Raw genomic sequence first — 19,542 nt, forward strand, 5'->3', positions numbered from 1 at the left:
TATCCCTTAGCTGTTTTGGATACCAGAACAAAACAAAATAAAACCAGCTAATGAAACCTTGCATAAGTGAAAATGGTGTGAGCTCAGTTCTGTAGCAGCCCACGCCTGCTGCTTCTTTGCGTATGTAATTTCTTTCAGTATCTGACTCATTACATTCTTCCCTGACTGTGCTCCTTTAGCTTTTGTGTGTGTGTGTGCTTTTTTAAATTTAATTTCTGAGACTTTACATAAATACATACACACAGGAACATAACAATAATAATTAAAGAAGAATAACTTTACCTAGTCGTGAGTTTGAGAAAGGAAGACACACAGTAGGAGTTGGGCAGGATGAAAATTATGTAAATATAACATGAACCTAGGAAATTCTCAAGTAGTAATTTTTTAAGATGGACAGAAGAATTTATCCAGTTTCAAACTGTATTTATGCTACTGCCACATGTGGGCACTGTATGGGCCCGTAAATAGGCACATACCTACCATGCAGAGTTGAACCAAGTGTTTAGTTTAGCCAAAGGCTACATGGTACGTGGTTTGGGAGTTCTTGGGGCCAGGATTCTTGAATGAAATGCTTGCACCTTCTGGATATGGGAGTGCGGGTTGAGATGTAAGCTTTTAGGGTTCCTTAGGAACTGCTTCCAAAGAAAAGAATGTGAAAGCCTGTGAATGGGCCAACACCATGAAGACACTAAGTAATACGCCCTCGTGAGTAGTAACAGCAAGCACAATGAGAGGTATGTCAGAATTCTTCCAGCATAATTTTTTCCTCTCCTGGTTCACCCTGACTATGTGTTCTTGTGGTAGAGAGCAGTGTGAATTGGCAACTACTTTCTATATTAGCATTGTACAAAACAGTTGTACATAGTTCCATGTCATCTTTGGAACCCTAATTGCTAGAAAAAAAAAATCTCACGATTACCATGTGACCTGGAGTTCAGTGCTGGAGCATATCTTCCCTGAATTTGTGATATCCTGAGTCCCATCCCCAGCACTAGAGCCCAGTACACCAAGAAAAATGGTGGAAGCCTGGTTTCTGGAGCCCAGATGCTTGGGTTTGAATCCCACCTATGCCAGGCACCTGCTGTGTTACCTATATAAGTCCCCTATATATTAGAATATATAATATTATTATATTATATCTATCCCAACATATATATGTTATTCTAACATATATAAAACATAACATATTAACATTCTAACATATATAACATATGTGATATGTATAATATCCCAGGCTGAGCTTTCATTTGCTTTATCCAGCTTCTGGAACAACAGTTTATAGCTTGACTGTCAGACTGTCACAGTGAGGCAGAGTATGGTTGGTAAATGTGCAGGTATGAGGAGGTGAATTCCACCCACAGGACCCACATAGAAGACCCGGGGGTCAAAGCCAGGCATGGCGGTTCCCATTGCTAATCTCAGCACTTGGGAGGTTTGTGGCCAGTGTGGGCTAAATCGTGAGTTACAGGTCAGCCTACACTTCAGAGTAAGATTCTGTCTCGACAAACAAAAAACCTGGTGTTCTGTGCACATTTACTATCTTAGCACTAGGGAGTAGGAGACAGGCAGATCCTTGGGGCTTGCTGGCCAGTTGGCCTAGCCTAGTTCCAGGCCAGTGAGAAACCCTTACCAAAGAGAGAGAGAGGGGGAGACAGAAAGACAGAGAGGAAAGAAAGAAACAAGAAACATTCAGGAACTTGGCTCTGTCCCTAGACTTAGCTCTGATCCCGTTTGTTAGCAGTGTCATCTCCAACCAGCAGAGTCTACAGGCAGCTGCTTCAGGGACACCCAAGACACTTTCTGCTAGAAAACTCTGCATCTAGTGGAGGCATGGAAGAACAGAAGCTGAAGACCTACTGTGTGTCAGCAAGAGACTGCACTCCGAATACCTTTCACCTGATTCACAGTCTACTTTGCAAACATTCCAAAAACTCTGGATCAGAAGATTTCACATGCGTACATACAAATACACATACACATACACAGAGAGAGAGAGAGAGAGAGAGAGAGAGAGAGAGAGAGAGAGAGAGAGGGAGAGAGAGGGAGGGAGGTGCCTATTAAAGATGTGCCCCAATTCATCACAGAAGGGCCAATCCTTAGCTGGCCTGAAAATTCCCTGTGGCCGCCGCCCCCACCCCCAGCTGCAAACAAAGCTCATGACTCAGCAGAGCAAGCACTGTTTCCAATCACCAACATTTCTCTGCCCTTTGCTCTGTGACCTGTCCTGTCATGAGCACTTTTGAAGTGGGGCCGCTGGAATGCGTGTCCACTTTACTAAGGACAGCTACTGGGAGTTGTTTATGCGGTTGGAAGTCTGTGGGAAACGATGGGGAAAGAACGTTTCCCTCCCTTTACTTTAAGACTTGGGCAATCCGTGTGATTGCCACCCTTGTGTTGACACACTCACTCATGTTCCCCACTATGTAGGTTAAATGATCCTAAGATGACAGATAATAACCAAAATGCTAGTGAGACTTCCCTGAGGCCCAGCCTGGACCTAGCTCTTGGTCTAGGAGGCGCTTCTCGACACCCACTTCTCTTGTTTGTGACACTCTGCAGAGACGCTAACTCCTGGCTGATGAGCTGGCTCCATGGATAAAGGCTTGTGCCACCAAAGCCTGGCAGCCGGAGTTCCATCCCCGGGACCCACATGTTGGGAAGAGAGAACCACTCCCTGAGAGTTGTCCTCTGATGGTCACATAGCACAGTGCCACAACCCCCCCACGTGTACACACACATACACACACACACACACACACACACACACATACTGTAGATTAGTGAGAGTACCCCTTGAAAACAGCTACAGTTTCATGTCTAATGAAAACAAATGGTCCTATTCCTGTGGCTGTCCAGGTCCTCCATGGACCTTAAAGTCCCCAGATTGTCCACGTCTGTTATAGGAAATGTTCTACACCACAGACACCCAGGCACATCCTCCTATGTATTTTAACTCATCTCTCTACAACATTCAAAAAATGGAAAAGCCTTGTAAATTATCGTTACACCGTATAGGCAAAAGAACAACAGCAAGAGAAGAAAGCCCAAATGGAACACACCCCACCTCTTTCCACTATGTTCAGTCTGAAATCAGTCTGTGCTATATGTAAATCAGCTGGACAGAGTCATCTTGACACCTGGTCACTGTGAAACTCTACAATGCCCCTCGGGCACATTTGTGAAGCAACACAGAGCTAATGTGGGAATGGTGAGGTGACCAGGAACGGAGGTCACTCAGTTAAACACATCCAAAAAGTCATATGAGCTGTTTCATGCGTGGGCTGTCAGCATGAGGTAGCTCTTTGTTTCAAGACATAGATTTTAGGGCAGGCAAGGTGGCTCACTTCAGTAAAGGTGCTTGCAACCAAACCTGATGACCTAAATTCTATCCCTGGGACCCACATGGTGGAGGGAGAGAACTGGCTCTGCCAAGCTGTCTTCTGACTGCCACATACATGCCAGGGCAGGCATGTTCATGCCAACACACACATACATACACATATTATATTACACTATAAATTTATATTATAAACGTTATATATAGGTAATTTAAGACTTTTGAAATAGATTTTATTACTTAGGACAACTTTAGGTTTATAGAAAGATTTAGAAGGCTGTACAGAGTGGCCATATATGTCACATATAATTTCCCATCACTAACATCTCGCTGAAACCTAGCATGAAACAATTCATCTCCATCATGATAGAAATTTAAAAGCAAGATTATACACGAGTGCCCAGGACACAGATTGGATTGGAAAGGAAAGGGGTTGTAGAAAAGGGAATCAGCAGGAGTTGTGGGAAATTCAGGCCGCCCCATGAGAACAGAGAGACAGGTTGCTAGCTTCTGGGGGGTGTCTGGGTGCGTCGGTTATGAGGACTCCTGCCCTCCACTCACTCTCTTCTTTGTGGCTAAAGGGGATTTTCCAGTGTAAGATGCAGAGCAATGGCCAGACTCTCTCCTGATACTGTAGGGACATTTATTTATTTATTTATTTATTTATTTATTTGTTTGTTTATTTATCTATCTATCTGCCACAAAAGGAGTAAGAGGCAAATAAGAAGAAAGTGTTGCAATTAACTAAATTCTTCAATTCGTTCAATTTCTCTCTATGTACTCTCCCCATTCTCTCTCTTTCCTCTCTGTATCTGTCTCAGTCTCTTTCTGTCTCTGTCTGTCCGTGTTCCTGTGTGTAAACATTGGATGAGGGTATATGCACATAGAGACCAGAGGTCAATGTCAGACGCTGAGCTCGGGGAGGCAGAGGCAGTTGAGTCGACATAAGTTTGAGGCCAGCCTGATCTACAAAGCGAGTCCAGGCCAGCCAAGGCCACATAAAGAAACCCTGTCTCGAAACAACAAACAAACAAATAAAATAAAAGCTTAATGTGTGTTCTCTCCTGACCCCTCACTCTCACAAGCAATATTATCAGTCTCAAAACCCAGGTGTATCAGAGTGTCGGGGTACCTTCTCCACAGGGCCCCCCAAAATTAACTAGAGGAGGGAAGGAGGCTGCTGGGGGTCTCACAAAAGAACAGAAAATAAACACCAGGACCCTCAGGTGTGTTATTCATTAAAAGCTTGGTGTGAACTTTCCCCAACCCCTACCTGTGTCCTCTTAGCAGTTTTGAGGGCAGGTCTCACTGAAAGTCTGGATGTTTCTGGATAATAGGATTATCAAAGGGATGCTACAATCCCTCGATGAACCAGCTCTGTGAGGTCAGGATGTGGGCACAGAAGGAAAAGATGTTTTGAAGCTGTTTTGACATTAAATCGGCCTCTGCCAGCCATTGTGAGTCAAGTTGCCCTACGCATTTTTGCATAACCCCTGATATAGGCCCCAAAGAGAGTAAGGACCTTGCTGTAGGATCTAGCCTTCTGGGATCCAGCCTGATGTACAGTGGGAACCTGTATTCCAGTGGTCCTCAACCTTCCTAACGCTGTGACCCTTTAATACAGTGCCTCATGATGTGGTGACCCCCGACCATAAAATTATTTTTGTTGCTGCCTCATAACTGTAATTTTGCCACTGTCATGGATTGTAATGTAAATATCTGTCTTTCCCATGGTCTTAGGTGACCCCTGTGGAAGGGTCATTCGACACCCAAATGGGTCAAGAACTGGTTGAATAGCCAGCCGCCAGAGCAATCCCCACTTCAGACACTGGACTCAGCCTTACTTTTAAGCCTCAGGGATGAGCAACCCCATGCTTGACAGCCCATCCTCAGGAAATTCTCTGTGGATCAGATCAAAAGGCGGTGTCTGAATAGTCATGGCGACACCTAGGGGTCTCCTGACCCCTGCTTATGGTGATCTGTTCACCAATGTCTGTGGAGCTCCGCATGCCAGCTACTATGCTAGATCCCGGGATTATACGAGTCAGGAAGTACATGCTGTCAGGTTCTCTTTTCGAACTCCTGCAGAGACAACAGGAGAAACCCAGAGAAACTTCAGTGTTACCTCCAGGGAAGAAACTTTTAGCAGTGGTTCTCAACCTTCCTAACGCTGTGACCCTTTAATACAGTTCCTCATGTTGTGGTGACCCCAACCATGAAACCATTTTCATTGCCGCGTCATAACTGAAATTTTGCTACCATTATGCATCATAATGTAAATATCTGTGTTTTCCCATGGTCTTTTGGGGGTTGAAACTGACAAGTTGAGACCCGCTGCTATAGGATGATAGAGGGGAGGGATAAGCACTCCGAGTTTCTTGGTCCTCCTTCTTCACAGCCCAGAGTCAAACGTTCCACATGCTTCCAACTGGCAGAGGCCAACCTCAGATATAGACAGCAGGGTGGAAAAGACAACACAGATGTATGAATACGGCATGGATATGCCCATAGCCAACACACCTGTCCAAAATCTAGCCTTCAACCCACAAACATACACATGCACACTTCTGGTAACAGAACCCTGTTAATTCCTGGGAGGAGGCGCTGTGGGTTTAACTGTATCTTTCAATACTTGAGAATGTGACCTTGTGTGGGAACAGGGTAGTTGCTAATGTAGCTGAGAGAAAAAAGGGTTAATTTGGCTTACGCTTCTAGATCACAGTTTATCACTGAGGGAAGCTGTACTGCAAATGAGTGGGTCCTTGTTCTAATATGTCAAGTATCTGTAAAAGAAAAAAAAAAAAAAAGAATGGTGTCTGTGGATATGTCTCGGTAGGCCATTTGTGTATCGTGCACAGAGCCCTGGTTTCTATCCTGAACGCCAAACAAATGGTTTGGCGTCATACTCCTGCAGCCCTACTACTCAGAGGGGTAGAAGCAGAAGGGCCAAAAGTTCAAGATCATCCTTAGCTACACAGAAAATTCAAAGCCAGCTTGGTCTACACGAGACCTTGTCTCCACAAAAGACAAAAGAAAGTAAGGAGAGAGAACGAGAGGAGAGAGACAGAGACAGAGAGAGACAGAGATGAGACAGAGAGAATGGAACTTTGCACCCAGTCCTGTGGGGAAAATGGCCCAAAGCAAAGCAGAGGTAGAAACTGAGCAGCTGCAGTTGTAAGTGGTGGGTCGTGAGGACTAGCACAAACTGGCACTGGCAAGAAAGGCTTCCTGTCTCCAGCTTTCAGAGGGCATGTGGCCCTGCCAAGAACTTAATTTCAGGTGTTCTGCCCCTGGGACTCTCAAAAGAATTCTTGTTGTCTTAAGCCAGCTATTTGGGGTACAGGCTAGCCAGTTCCAGTCTCAAAGGCAGAGATCCAAGTTACTCTAAAATCCAAAAGTTCTCAAATACCAACATAAAGTCACGAGTGGAAAATGCCGCTTTTGACTTTATGTGGCAGATGGCAACCTGGACACAGGTGCACAATGAATGCATCATTGTACAAACTGCCTTCAGGCTGTGTCTCTAGCAGATATGAAAAATAAATTATTTTCTTATTTGAACTTAGTACCACCCCAAAGCTATCTCATTGTGTATACACAAATATTCTGAAATCATCTTTTGATAAAGGACACCCATTTGGAGTTTATTACAGAAGCAACCCTAGGGCATGAATTGAGACCTTACCTTTCCCTACTGCATGGAGTCTTGGTGGGCCAGCGCACCCCACGAAAGTTAAGGGAATGGGATGATTTTTGATAGGTTATGAACTTTGAGCATAAAAATTAGAGAGGTAGCTAAGACTTCAATTCAGACCCTAGCTTTGCCACTTACTGGCCCAATGGGAGTTGGATGAGCCCACTGAAGTTCCCTACAGACATACATTGAAGTATGTATGAAGCACTGAGCTCCTCAGCTGGGTTTCTGAACAGATACAAGAACTCAAAGGTGATGGCAAGCTGGAACCCACTGGCAGTTCTTCTTACTATAATCTCTCACCTATATTGTGGATTCTTGAAGTTCCCTTTGTACTGTCCTGGGGACAGGGATTGTTCTCCCTATGCAATTGCCTACCTCTAAGAGGTGGGCAGACAGCATCTTCTACTGTTTGCAAAAGCTGATGCCAAAGAAGAAAACAGAGGGGCAAAGAGATCCTGCCCTGGATTCCCAGGGTCAGTAAGAATCCAAAACCTAACATGTCCTCTCCAGACCCACCCTCATCACAGGAGGACTTACGCTGGTCACTTCTCCCGGGATCAGCCCCATGGGAATTTCCTCAACAGACAACTGCCCACAGTGATGCCATTAAGTCACAAATACAACTTGATCCCTGATTATGTTGCTCCAAGGGTATTTCTTAAGCATATTTTTTATACTTGGCACTGTGTGTCCCAGGCACTGAGGGTACACTGTGAGCCTACCCCAGGCCTTGGCAAGGCAAGATGAAAAGCATGAGAAGGCCCAGCCAAACTACCTGGGCTCAGAAGCCAGCGGGGGAGAATAATTAGCTAGACACACTCTCAAAGGTCCCCTCTCCACGTTACAGATGAATGGAGACTCCAGATTGTTATTTAAGTTGTGCCAGGCCACGCCCCTGGTGTAGGTGGCAGAGCTGTTAAACTAGAACTCCCTGACTCCAAAGTACACGTCCTTTGTGCTGTAGTAGATCATCCATTATCACCTGTAGTTTCCTGACCACTCAGATGTTGCTGCATGCCAGGGCATTCATTTCTGCATGCCCGTGTTAAGTCGGTGCCCAGTTCAGAGTAGCTACCGCATGTCAGGAAGTGTCATAATTAGCATCAACTGCCAGCTTCACAGTCTAGAATCCTTTCCCCCACAAAGTCTCTGTTGGGGATGTATGAGTGTCCAGTCCACTATGAGCAGCATGATTCCCTAAGCAGGTGGTCCTGAGCTCTGGGAAGAAACTAGCCAAGCATAAGCCTTAGAGAGACAGAGAGAAAGCCAATAAGCAGCATTCCTCCATGGTTTTTGCTTCACATTTCTGCCTTAAATTCCTGCCCTGACTCCTCAGTGATGGGCTCTTTGTGACCTGGAAGTTTAAGCCACATAAACCCTTTCCTCACCAAAACAAACAGGACGGATATGGAAAGGGAAAAGGCAAGGGACTTGACACTGAGAGACAAGGATGCTTGTTCGAGAAGGTGACATTTAAGCCATTAGGTCTCCACTAGCAATGATCTGGAGACATTGTGATTGTCTGAAAACTTTTTTGACCATCTCCGCTGGGGAGGAGGGTGCTCCTGGTCTCCACTGAGTCCAGTTAAAGGGTGCTGTGCACAGACTCAAGGGAGAAGCATTTTCTAGCTCGAAATAGCCATAGTGCCAAGATTGAGAAAGCCTCATTCTGACAAAGATAAGAAGGTGAAGAAGCCAGCACTCTAAAGGATGAGGAAAGGAGCAGTATGCACTGGCTTGAGAGCCAGGGCCTCGAGCCAATGAGGTTGCCCTTGGAAATGGCAAACCCAAATGAAAGGCATGAGGAATTGAGCAATAAGGAAGCCTTTCTGATCTTAGACACTTTCTAAGTGTCTAAGTAGACACTGTTTTACTCTACATAGAATGTGTTAAAGAGGCAACTATGGGATTCCAAAGACCGAGGGGGAAATCCTAGGAAGGTTTGAGTAGACCAAAAGCAATGAAGGTGGAAAGCAGAAGGTGGTCCCAGATGCATTCTGGGGGTAATGGGTACAATGGAGAAATAAACGAACAGGGACTGAAGGTAACTGGGTGGCAGCACCCACTTGGGAACCCTAATATAGGAAACCCTAATCACAAGCCACATGAGGGAACGTCTTAGCTTCTTTTCCTGTCGCTGTATGTGTGCAGTCATTTGAATGTAAAATGCCCCCCCCCATAGGCTCCAGTGTTTGAATGTTTGGTCCCCAGTTAGTGGTACTGTTTGGAGAGGTTTAGGAGCTTGCTGGAGGAAGTATGTCACCGTCGGCAGGCTTTGACAGCTTAAAGCCTCATCTGCTTCCAGTCTGTCCTCTGCTTCACGCTCACAGAGGAGGTGGGAGCTCTCTCTCCACTCCTCGCTCCAGCCACATGTCTGCCACTGGCTACCATGCCTCCCCACCAGGATGAACTCTAACCTTCCGGAAGCATAAGTCCAGTTCCACAGAAACACCAACTAATAGGCTGTGGCAAAAACACATCAGCAAAAGCGAGCTGGAGGAAGAAGGGCTGATTGTGGCTCATAGTTCCAGGGTAGTTTAGCACAATAAGATCAAGGCAGTAAGAGCCCGAAACCACCAGTCACATGACCTCCATGGACAAGAAACAGGAAGTAACGAACGTGCCCTGAGCTCAGCCTGAGTTCTTTTTATACAGTCCAAGACGACCGGCCAAGATGAACCCCCAAAAGCCCATCTGCCAGGTAATTCTAGATGTATCAAATTGACAGTTAATGCTGGCCACGACAGGGAGGGCATCAAGTCAGGATGCCCTGTCTCAAGGGTGACTAGCTGGACCTACCCAGTGAAATTGGCTATGCATACGGGGTTAGGGAGAAAACAGGGCTTTGAGGCCTACGTTGTGTACACAGGACTAGTGTTATCTTGAATCCCTACCATGGATTTGCAAAAAACAACAATAATGAGCAGGTCCCACCTTTAAGATCTTTCCAGATCAGGAAAAGTGCAGTTCTAGGAATGGGTACCCAAGCACGAGAGAACGCCACCCCCCGCATAGTGAGTCTAAAACAGCGGTGCTCAACCTTCCTACTGCTGCTGACCCAACCATAAAATTGTTTTGTAGCTACTTGATAACTGTGATTTTGCTACTGTTACGAATTATAATGTAAATATCTGATGCGTGTGGCATATGGTATGTGGCCCCCAAAGGGGCCATGACCCACAGGTTGAGAACTGCTGGTCTGACACATGGTGAGGGTTGATGCCCAGCAGGTTTGAACTGTCTCCAGGTGACCACAGTACACTCAGTGGCCCACTGTGGGCTGAGAGGCTCATTTCATGTGATTACAGAGGAGCGATCCCTGTTTTGTGACTGCCTAAAATTCTGTCTCTTGCTGTAGCTCTTGGCTAAATTCTGTCAAAACAATGAGCTGCTCAGAGCCTTGTGTGTTCTGCAGTTCAGTCCTTCCTTCCATTCTCAGACTTTCTTGTTTGTAGCAGTGCCAATCTCTAGAGAAGCCCCATGGTTTCAACCCACCTTCCATCTTCTATTCACTATTCTCTCTCTCTCTCTCTCTCTCTCTCTCTCTCTCTCTCTCTCTCTCTCTCCCTTTCTCTCTCCATCCTAGGGTTTCACTCTGCAGCCCAGACTATCTTGAACTACTCTAATTCTGGGTGACCTTAGACCATAAGCAGTCCTCTCCTATAATGGGATTATGGGCATGAGCCACCACACCCAACTTGTGAACTTTCTTTCCCGGTGTCCTGTGCCAAGAGTACTCATCTGTTGCAGAGTCTGACCTATTCTTTAAGGTCAGTTGGTTTCCACTTGCTTTGTTATGTTTGGATGCCCATCCTGAGATTGCTTTATTCCTGGCTCCTGGGGATATAACGATCCATGTGCATGCCATGGCCCCCGGTCTACAGGGCTTGTACTGTAGGTCAAATCACTTCAAAGTCGAGATAGCATTGGGCTTTGTGTGAGGGCCACTCTGTGCCACTGTAGGAGGTTCCGGCAATGGTCCAGTCCTACCACTAGATGTGGCATGTCTCCATGCTTCTCAATTCTAACCACACGTTACCAAATATTCCCTTGGGAGCCAAACTTCCCCAAGTCCATAACAAGTGCTCAAGAGGAGCTCTGAGAATGCTAATGCAGGTGGTGAGTGAGCGAACCAGGAATGCTCTAACTGACGTCGGCAGGGAAAGCATGGCCAAGAACAAGAGGATACCCTTCTCAGCCCAGAAAATAGCTGGCGTTTTTGTTCTTTTGGTCTCTGTGTCTCTGTATCTCTCTACCTCTCTGGATTTCTGTCTGGCTCTCTGGCTCTCTCTACCTTACCATTGTTTGTCCTGTCTGACTTCCGATGACAGTATTCTCCGAGCATGTATTGTATGGCCAGGTGCTGCACCAATCATCTGGGATGCTCTAGCTCACTTCATTCCCCGAATAGCTTATAACTGTGAGTGAGTGAAGACACGTTTTGGAGACAAACTGCCTTGCTAACCCATAGCTTTACACTGTGATTCGAAAAGAACAAAGGAGAGACACGCACAGCTCCTGCTTCACCTGGTACCACAGTCCTTTTCACCATACACAGGTCCTTCCTTTGGGAGTCTCCAAATCACCTCCTCCAAAATTTCTCCCCTCCCCCAAATGCCCTCTTTTCAGCTTGTTCCCTGGAGTGAATTTGCCATCTGGCTCCTCCCCACTTCCCCTAGCGTTCTCAAGACTTCAATGTTATCCAGTGCCGACTGGATGCATTGGTTTTACCCTGTGGCTTCTTCCTCTGTACTGGACTGAAGTGAGTCTCTCTGGTGAGTGGGTACTCAGTGCATGGAATCCAAAGGTCTCTCTCAGCCCATTCATTCTCTCCTCCATGTCAGATGTTGTTCAGAACTCTGCTCATTCAGGAGCTCTCAAAGGAACCAGGGCTTAAAAAGAAAACAACCAAAGGTTGTCACAGCACAAAGGCAGGGATCTAAACCCTGGACTTGTAAGAAAAAGCCCAGATTGGCCCAAGACCTGAAAAAACAAGTTAGCTACAGAAAGAGAGCTTGATGGCCACGGAATGACCAGAATGCAGGAGAATAAAGGAAGAGAACAACAATGACGGAGCCAGTATGGAAGCAGCATTAGTGAGTGACTTAGCCAAGCTCCTATTGCCCTTTATCCTCCTTGGTCAAAGGCTTGACTGGACTGCAGAAGCTTAGAAAAGGAGTGGGGGTTGCTAATATCTTCTAAATTGTCTAATCTGTACTAGGTGGTAACATATCTTCGCAGCCGCTTAATCCATAGAAGGCAATACAAGAAATATTAACTCAGACAGGTGAACCTGATTGCTTAAGCGCTCACAAGTAGTGGGTGAGTAATCCCAAGTAACATGCTGTGGATCTAACAAGCTTTAGATGTGTGGGGAGGGGCAGAGGGGCTCCGGCTGCCCGAGTTCTCATTTATGTTTATAGTCAGACTTCATTGGGTTATTCTTACACCAGCTATCCTCCATCAGCTTTCTGAACCTAAAGTGAAAGGGGAATGTCTTCCCTAATTGTTATGGCCTCTGCAATGTGGGGGACATATATCATTGTGATACTGTTGGTTGCTCTCTGGCTCCTCCCCCTCCTGCCCCTGGGAAGTGAAGCAGAGTATCTGACTTGTGAGCTGACAGGAAGAACCGGACACGAGCAACTTGCCTGATGCAAAATTCCTTTTCCTCTCTAGCAGGGAACAAAAAAGGTAATAGAGAAAACAATTGCGACAGAGGAGGAAACTCAAAAGCACAGGGAGTCACAGGGGAAGCATTCCTCTCTGGGTAGTGACCTAGCTGGCCAGGCTAAGCCCCACCCGATGAGCAAACCCTGTGACTTTCCCTCCCTGCTTTCACTGGGGATGCCATTAAGGCCACATACCATAGAGAAGTCCAGCAATGCCCCTCTCAATCAACAAGGCTGATGTCTTGATCCACCTGCCTGTTCAGCCTCTCACCACTGGTTTAAGATTCACTCAGCAGAAAGAGAAGCCAAACAAAACAACAGCTTCCTGTGGGGACTCTTGCACTGATCCTGTTTAGTTTCATCTTGTTTTGTTCTTATGGCTCCTACCAAGAGGTCATACGCTGAGAATTATGAATTGATATCTCAAAGGAATGGATCGGAGAAAATGGGACAGAATGGAGAAGATCTTGGAAACTGTAGGGAATAGAAAGACGTAGGTAGTTGAAAGAAATGTGTCTATTAGGATATATGATCTTGTGTTTAGAGGGTGGTCACAGGAGCATAATTAGGTCATGTGACTTCCAAAGGCACAACATCAAGTGCACAGAGCTGCAGCTTGACCAGGCTTGACCACACTGAGGACACAGCCTGGTAAGGCTTTGCCATGTGGTAGAGAATCCAGGATAAAGGACAGAGAGGATAAAAGACAGAGCTGCAAAGGTTACCTCAGAGGAAGTAAAAAAAACCTTGAGGAATCGAGGGCCAGAGCAGTGGGAAACACAAAAGTGTAGAGTCCTGTTAGGCAGAGGCCACCACACCTGGAAGGAGAACGTGGTTGGCAGAGCTAGAGCAGAAGTCAAACTCAAATGATCAGAAAAGCCCCAGTGACTATGCAGGGCATCTTCAGAGCCCAGTAGGGGGCAAAGGAGTATCTATTCATGTCACAACCTGGGTAGGTAAGAGCGTGCTTAGAACCAAGCCCACACAAAGCCTTGTCTGGAACATGCCAGCAATCAAGTCACCACAGAACAATGGGGCCTCCAAGGGTTAGGCTGTGTCATAGTGCCCTTTCTGTACAGGTGACCCCAGCAAGAAGAACCAAGTGGTTCAAGACTAAGCAAGTGGTCCGACAGGGCAATACTATCAGGAAAGGGTGTGTGTGTGTGTAGGGGGGGGTCATTTCACTGGTGTGTGGCCGTTCATTCACATTCATTGTCGTTGTCCTTGGGTCTAATGAGCTCCTCTCTGAGAAGGGGGACACAACAGAAGAGACCTGGGTCTTGCCCTCAGGCAGCTTGCAATGCAGTTAGGCAGGTTTTGTTCCATAAGGTTACTACCTGCCTCCATCAAAGAACTCAGCTATGGTGCCTAGTAAAATCATCATTCAGGTTTAGGGGTGTGGCTCGGGAGTAGAGTTCTTTTCCAGCAGGAAGCTCTGGGTTCAATTCCCAGCACCACAAACCCACAAAAGGACTTAGGAAACTCTGATTGTAGACTGTTACCTTCCCTTTAGTCAGTGTCTTACCTTTCAATAATCTATTTTAAATTCAAAAGAGCCCAAAGCCCAAGGTGACACAAAGAGTTTTCAACTTTTAGAACCTCTACAGGACTACTCAGTCACTCCTAGAAGGTGTCACTAAGCCTTGGACCCTTCCTTTGGAGCATAAAATAAAGACCTTTGCTTAAAACAAATCTACTTCCTCTCCTGGATCCATCTGGTATTGTATCAAGTTTTGAAATTTTCAGTTTGAAGGTATCTAATAAAACAAGCTTTATGGAGAGCCAGCTAGACACATGAGGTGACCTACCTAAGCTGTTTAGAATACTCTACAAGCTCCCTTGGATTTTTAAGGACACTCTGCCTTTGTCAGTCCTTCCCTGACTTCCCTCCCCTGCACACACACACACACACACATACACACACACACACAAGGCCTGCCCAAGGTGGGCTGCTAATCACCATGGGTACTCCCCTGGAGGAACCCCCTATGCTTATGTCGTAGCCAATCAGCTACAGCCATGTCTGTTCATGGGATTTTTAAAGCATCAACAGGGAACAGTCAAGGTGGTCAAGAAAATCCAGCTGGTGAGAGCAGGAAGGCAGAAATGAAAGTTAGCTGTGCTTCCGCCACCACACCCAAAGGATCTCAGGGTCAAGGAGACAGCCTCACACGAAGAGTGGGGGGGGGGAGCAGGGGGGTGGGGATCCCCAGCCCAAGTAGGTCCAAGGTCAAGAGTTAGGAGGACTGATTACGTGCCCTTCTAAACCTTCGGCCCTGTTGGTCCTGGAAAATAGATGGCCCAAGCCACACTTGCAGTAAATAGTTGTTGAAGGACAGAGGAGAGGGCACAGGAGTTAAGAGCACCGGCTGCTCTTCCAGAGGATTCCAGCTTAGTTCCCAGGTCAGTCGGCTCACAACGGTTTATAGCTGCAGTTCCAGGGACTCTGACGCTATCTTCTGCCCTCTGCCAGAAACCTGAACACACATGGTATGCACACAGACGTAGCACACACACACACACACATAGACACACACATACATGCACACACACACTTAAATTAGAACTTTTAAAAAGGTAGACAGCAAAAAATAAATAAATAATTAAAAAATAAATAAAAGGTAGACAGCTCCTGAGGAATGACACCCAAAGCTGACCTCTGACCTCCATACTCATGCACCTGTACTACATGTGAAAACACTCGCATATGCATGTGCACGCACACACACACACACACACACACTGAATAGATAAAAGACTGGTCCTTCTCTCTGTCCACATGTCATCTTTTCCTTTTGCTTTGGTGTTTCCTTCTTTTTGTTTTTCCTCACCACTCTGGGCTGGCTTCTCACCAGCCCAGCACACAGTTCTGTCACTCTGTGTGACCCCAGTACCTTCACCTGGGAGAGTATAGTGTGTGTGTCTAAGTAATATTTCCAGTCTACAGTTGGGAAAGCAGAAGATCAAAAGCTGATAACAGAAGCCCAAAGACACATGATTCAAAACATTCTTATGACAAACTTTCCTGGAGCTCTTTTGTGTGTGTATGTGAGCTCACAGCACACTTCTCCCAGCAGCCAGCATCTACCACCCCAAGTCTGAGAGCTTGCCCCCAGGGCGTTAGAGTTGCCACCGTTGATCACTGGAGCCAAAAGTGCTCCGAAGATAAGTGACAGAGAGCAGCACGAGACTTGTCTAATGATTGACAGGTGTGATATCAAGGCCTACAGCTTCCTGATATCCAGTCTGGGCAGCTCGGAGCCGTGACTCACATCTGTCCAGGGTGACCAAGCTGCAGTGACCCTCAGAGGACTTCTCTTGGCCTCACCCCTTCCCTGTCTACCTTGCTCCTTGGCAACCTTTCTAAACCTTGCTTAGGGGTCTTCCTCTAAGAATCCCACCCAGCCTCAAGTGAGACAGATGCTGGACCCAAGCCATGAGCTTACGGCTTCAAATGTTTTTCCATCCTTTTGTGCTTGAGATTTTTTTTTCAGTCACACTGGTCTGCTCTTAACTAATTTTACAGTCATTTAAAAACTCAGATGACCATTATCGTTTCAGGATACCTTGGAGACAGACACGTTCAAACATTCTTTGAATGTTTAATATAATTAGATTGCTTCAGAGGTAAAGTAGCTTTGAACAATCATAAGGAAATGATATGAAGGACTCAGAGAGGGGAGGATACTCTTTCAAAGTCGAGTTTGTAATCATCCATTACCTAGGACCATAATTGAATAAAAACTAAAGTGACCAGATCCTTGTAATGTTATCTTTCTTTAAAGAGTCCATGTTTATCTTTTCTTTTCCTTCTGTAGCACTGGGAGTTGAAGCTAGGACCTCAGCTACATTCCCAGCTCTTTTATTGTTATTGTTATTGTTATTGTTATTATTATTATTATTATTATTATTATTATTATTATTATTTTGAGATAAGGTTTTACTAAATCCCCCTGCCTCCACAGGCCAAATAGTTGGGATTATAAACCTGCACCACAAGATCCAGCTTCTTTTAAGTCTTCGTTTGTTTATTTGAGTCGTACCTAACTGACCTCCTATTTATGATGTATCCAAGGATGACCTTGAACCCCCATGCTGAGATTACAGGCCTCCACCTCCATGTCTTGACTCTTTTAAATATTTTTATGGCATGAAAAATACAATGACATCACACACACACACACACACACACAAAAGTAACTGTGTACTCTGCTCCAACCATTTAAAAACTCCTCCGTGGCTTCTCTCCTTCTTTCATTTACTTGAATACATTTTCCCCCAGTCTTTCACCACAGTTTTCCTGACAGCCACCATCTTGATCTGACGAGGGTGTAAGGTGACCCAGACACTCGGCCTACCTGTGTTTTCTGGCAGCCTCAGCAGCTTTCCACATGGCTGAGTGTTCCTCTTGCAGCTGTCGCCTTTCATGGCTGTATATGGCTACGCTTGTGGATTTGGGCCGCTTTGGAAATGTATCTATCTTAGGTGAGATTGTGCTAAAACCATTGTTTGGTTTTCTGTCTGCTCTTTACACACTTTGCTTTGGTTGGTTTGCACAGTTGGAGATTAAGCGTAAGGCCTCTGGATTCGAACACTGGCACTCAAGCACCGGCTTGTACCCCCAGGTCATTTCCTTTTAAATTTTATTTTTATAATTTTTAATTACGTGTAGGTGTGTCGGCCAGCACCTGTGAGTTCAGGTGCCTGTGGAGGTCAGACGAGGGCATCACATCCTCTGAAGACCGAGTTATAGGCAGTTGCAAACCATTCCACATGGATGCTGGGGTTAAACGCAGGTCCTCCGCAGGAACTCTTGTTCTAAAACCACTGCGCCATCTTTGCAGCCACCACTCCCTGCCATCATTTCCTGAAGAGCATTTTCAAATAGAGGGATAACACCTGTCACTTTTCACACTGTCGCTTTTCTTACACTTCGCTTAGTCTATAGCCACTAAAATTGAAGGCTTCATGAAACAGTAGTTTTCAAACCCAGGGAGGTTTCTGGGTGTGTGTGTGTGTGTGTGTGTGTGTGTGTGTGTGCTTGCTGTAGCTTGTTCTGGGTCAGTGAGATGCTTCATCAAGTAAAGGGACCTGCCAACAAGCTTGAAAACTTGAGTTCAAGCCCCTGGACCTACATGGCAGAAGGAGAGAACTGACTCCGGAAGCTGTTCACTAATCTCAACATGTGCACTGTGGTCCACGCACGCACACACAGACACCTGCGTGCACACTGACACAGCTGCGCTCCCACATGTAATTTTAAAAATATAAGGCTGGAGAGACAGCTTCAGCTCGCTTACTGCTCTTTGAGAGGACTAGAGTTCAGTTCGCACAGCCCACAGCAGGTCACAACCATCTGAAACTCCACATCCAGGGAATCAGGCGACCCCCACCCCACCCCCCCACCTTCTGATCTTAGGGCAACTGCACTCAAGCACACGGACAATCTCTCCCGTGTGTACACATAGTTAAAAAAATAACAAACCTTTTTTTTTTTTAATTTAACGAGTTCAAGTATCCTGAATTTATTTTTTACTTTGTCCATTTTGTTTTGAGGGTTGGTTCTTGGTTGGTTGGTTTGTTGTTTGGTGTTTTGTTGTTGTTTTTTTGTTTGTATTTGTTTTATTTTGAGGCGGTTTTGTTCTTTTGTTTTAATTTGTTCATTTTGTTTGTTTGCAGTGCTTGGGACTGAACTCTGCACAAGCAAGACAAGTACCCCTACCCTTGCACTCCAACCCTAGGTCTAAAAATTTCCATTTAACAAAGATCTTGAGCCCTCCCAGAACAATGCCATCCCTGTGCTTTCACTGTGCCCAAGGCTGACATTTTAACGCCTCTCAATTATCTCTAGCCCTGTTCTCACATTCCAAAGAATTTCCCTTAGGGCTTGTGGTGTTGATAGGACGAACAAGTGGGATGGATTCCCAGTTTCCCATCTGTCTTGGGATCTGCTGAAATTGCCCCTTCTCATAGGTCAACTGAAGAACAGTCACACCTTGAACTGATCTCCCGGGGAGTCTGCCCTTCTAGGAGATTCGAGGACTGGCGAGATACCATAGGTGTTTTATTTCCAGCATTGCTGAGACTGGGGAGAGCTCAGGGTGTAAAGACTTTGTAATCACTGCATGAGTTCAGATCCCTAGCACCCACAAGAAAAGCTGTCATCTGGAGGAGCCAAAAACAAGAGGATCCCTGGGGTTTGCTTGCAAGCCAGTCTAGCCAATCACTGAGCTCCAGTTTCAGTGAGACACCCCATGTTAAAGGATAACATGGAGAGTGACTGAGGCAGACACTCAGGATCAACCTCTGATCTTCACAGAGAGAGAGAGAAAGAAACAGAGTGGGGAGGGAGAAAGAGGCAGGCAGACAGACAGACAGACAGACAGAGACAGAGAGAGAGACATCTCCATGGTACTTAATGATTCTGTCTTCTTTCATTAAGCTGGGGACTGCAGCAGCTGCGTTTGACCTGGAATGATTCCAGTATTTTGGGGTGCTTGCTCCTGTAGACACTGCCTTCTTCCCAGCCATTGGCCCTCTGAGGATTCAAGAGAACCCCAGGTCCCCAAATGCAGTGTTTAAGATAGCACCAGGCATCCACACAGGTAAATACCCCACCTATTGACTCCACTGTTTGCTTTTAAACTCCACACTTCCAGACCCCAGCGAGAACCACGCCATGCTCACGTCAAGAAAGAATTTTATTACTGGGTTTAAGGTAAAAGGTGGAGATAGGAGATGAAAACTTTAGAGTCTGTTTCTCAGGGAATCATCACCTGTGATTTTGCTCGGGACCACAACACGGGGCCACAGCCGGAGGCGATGCTTTTCCCATG

General features: G+C 46.0%; 1 protein-coding gene across 1 annotated transcript in view; it reads right to left on the reverse strand.

The window, feature by feature from the left end:
- Nucleotides 1-19,542, reverse strand: part of Hsd17b2 (hydroxysteroid 17-beta dehydrogenase 2) — a 56,679-nt gene that overhangs the window by 35,989 nt on the left and 1,148 nt on the right. The window lies entirely within an intron of this gene.

The sequence above is a fragment of the Meriones unguiculatus genome, chromosome 10 (assembly GCF_030254825.1).
Source record: "Meriones unguiculatus strain TT.TT164.6M chromosome 10, Bangor_MerUng_6.1, whole genome shotgun sequence".
NCBI classification, from domain to species: domain Eukaryota; kingdom Metazoa; phylum Chordata; class Mammalia; order Rodentia; family Muridae; genus Meriones; species Meriones unguiculatus.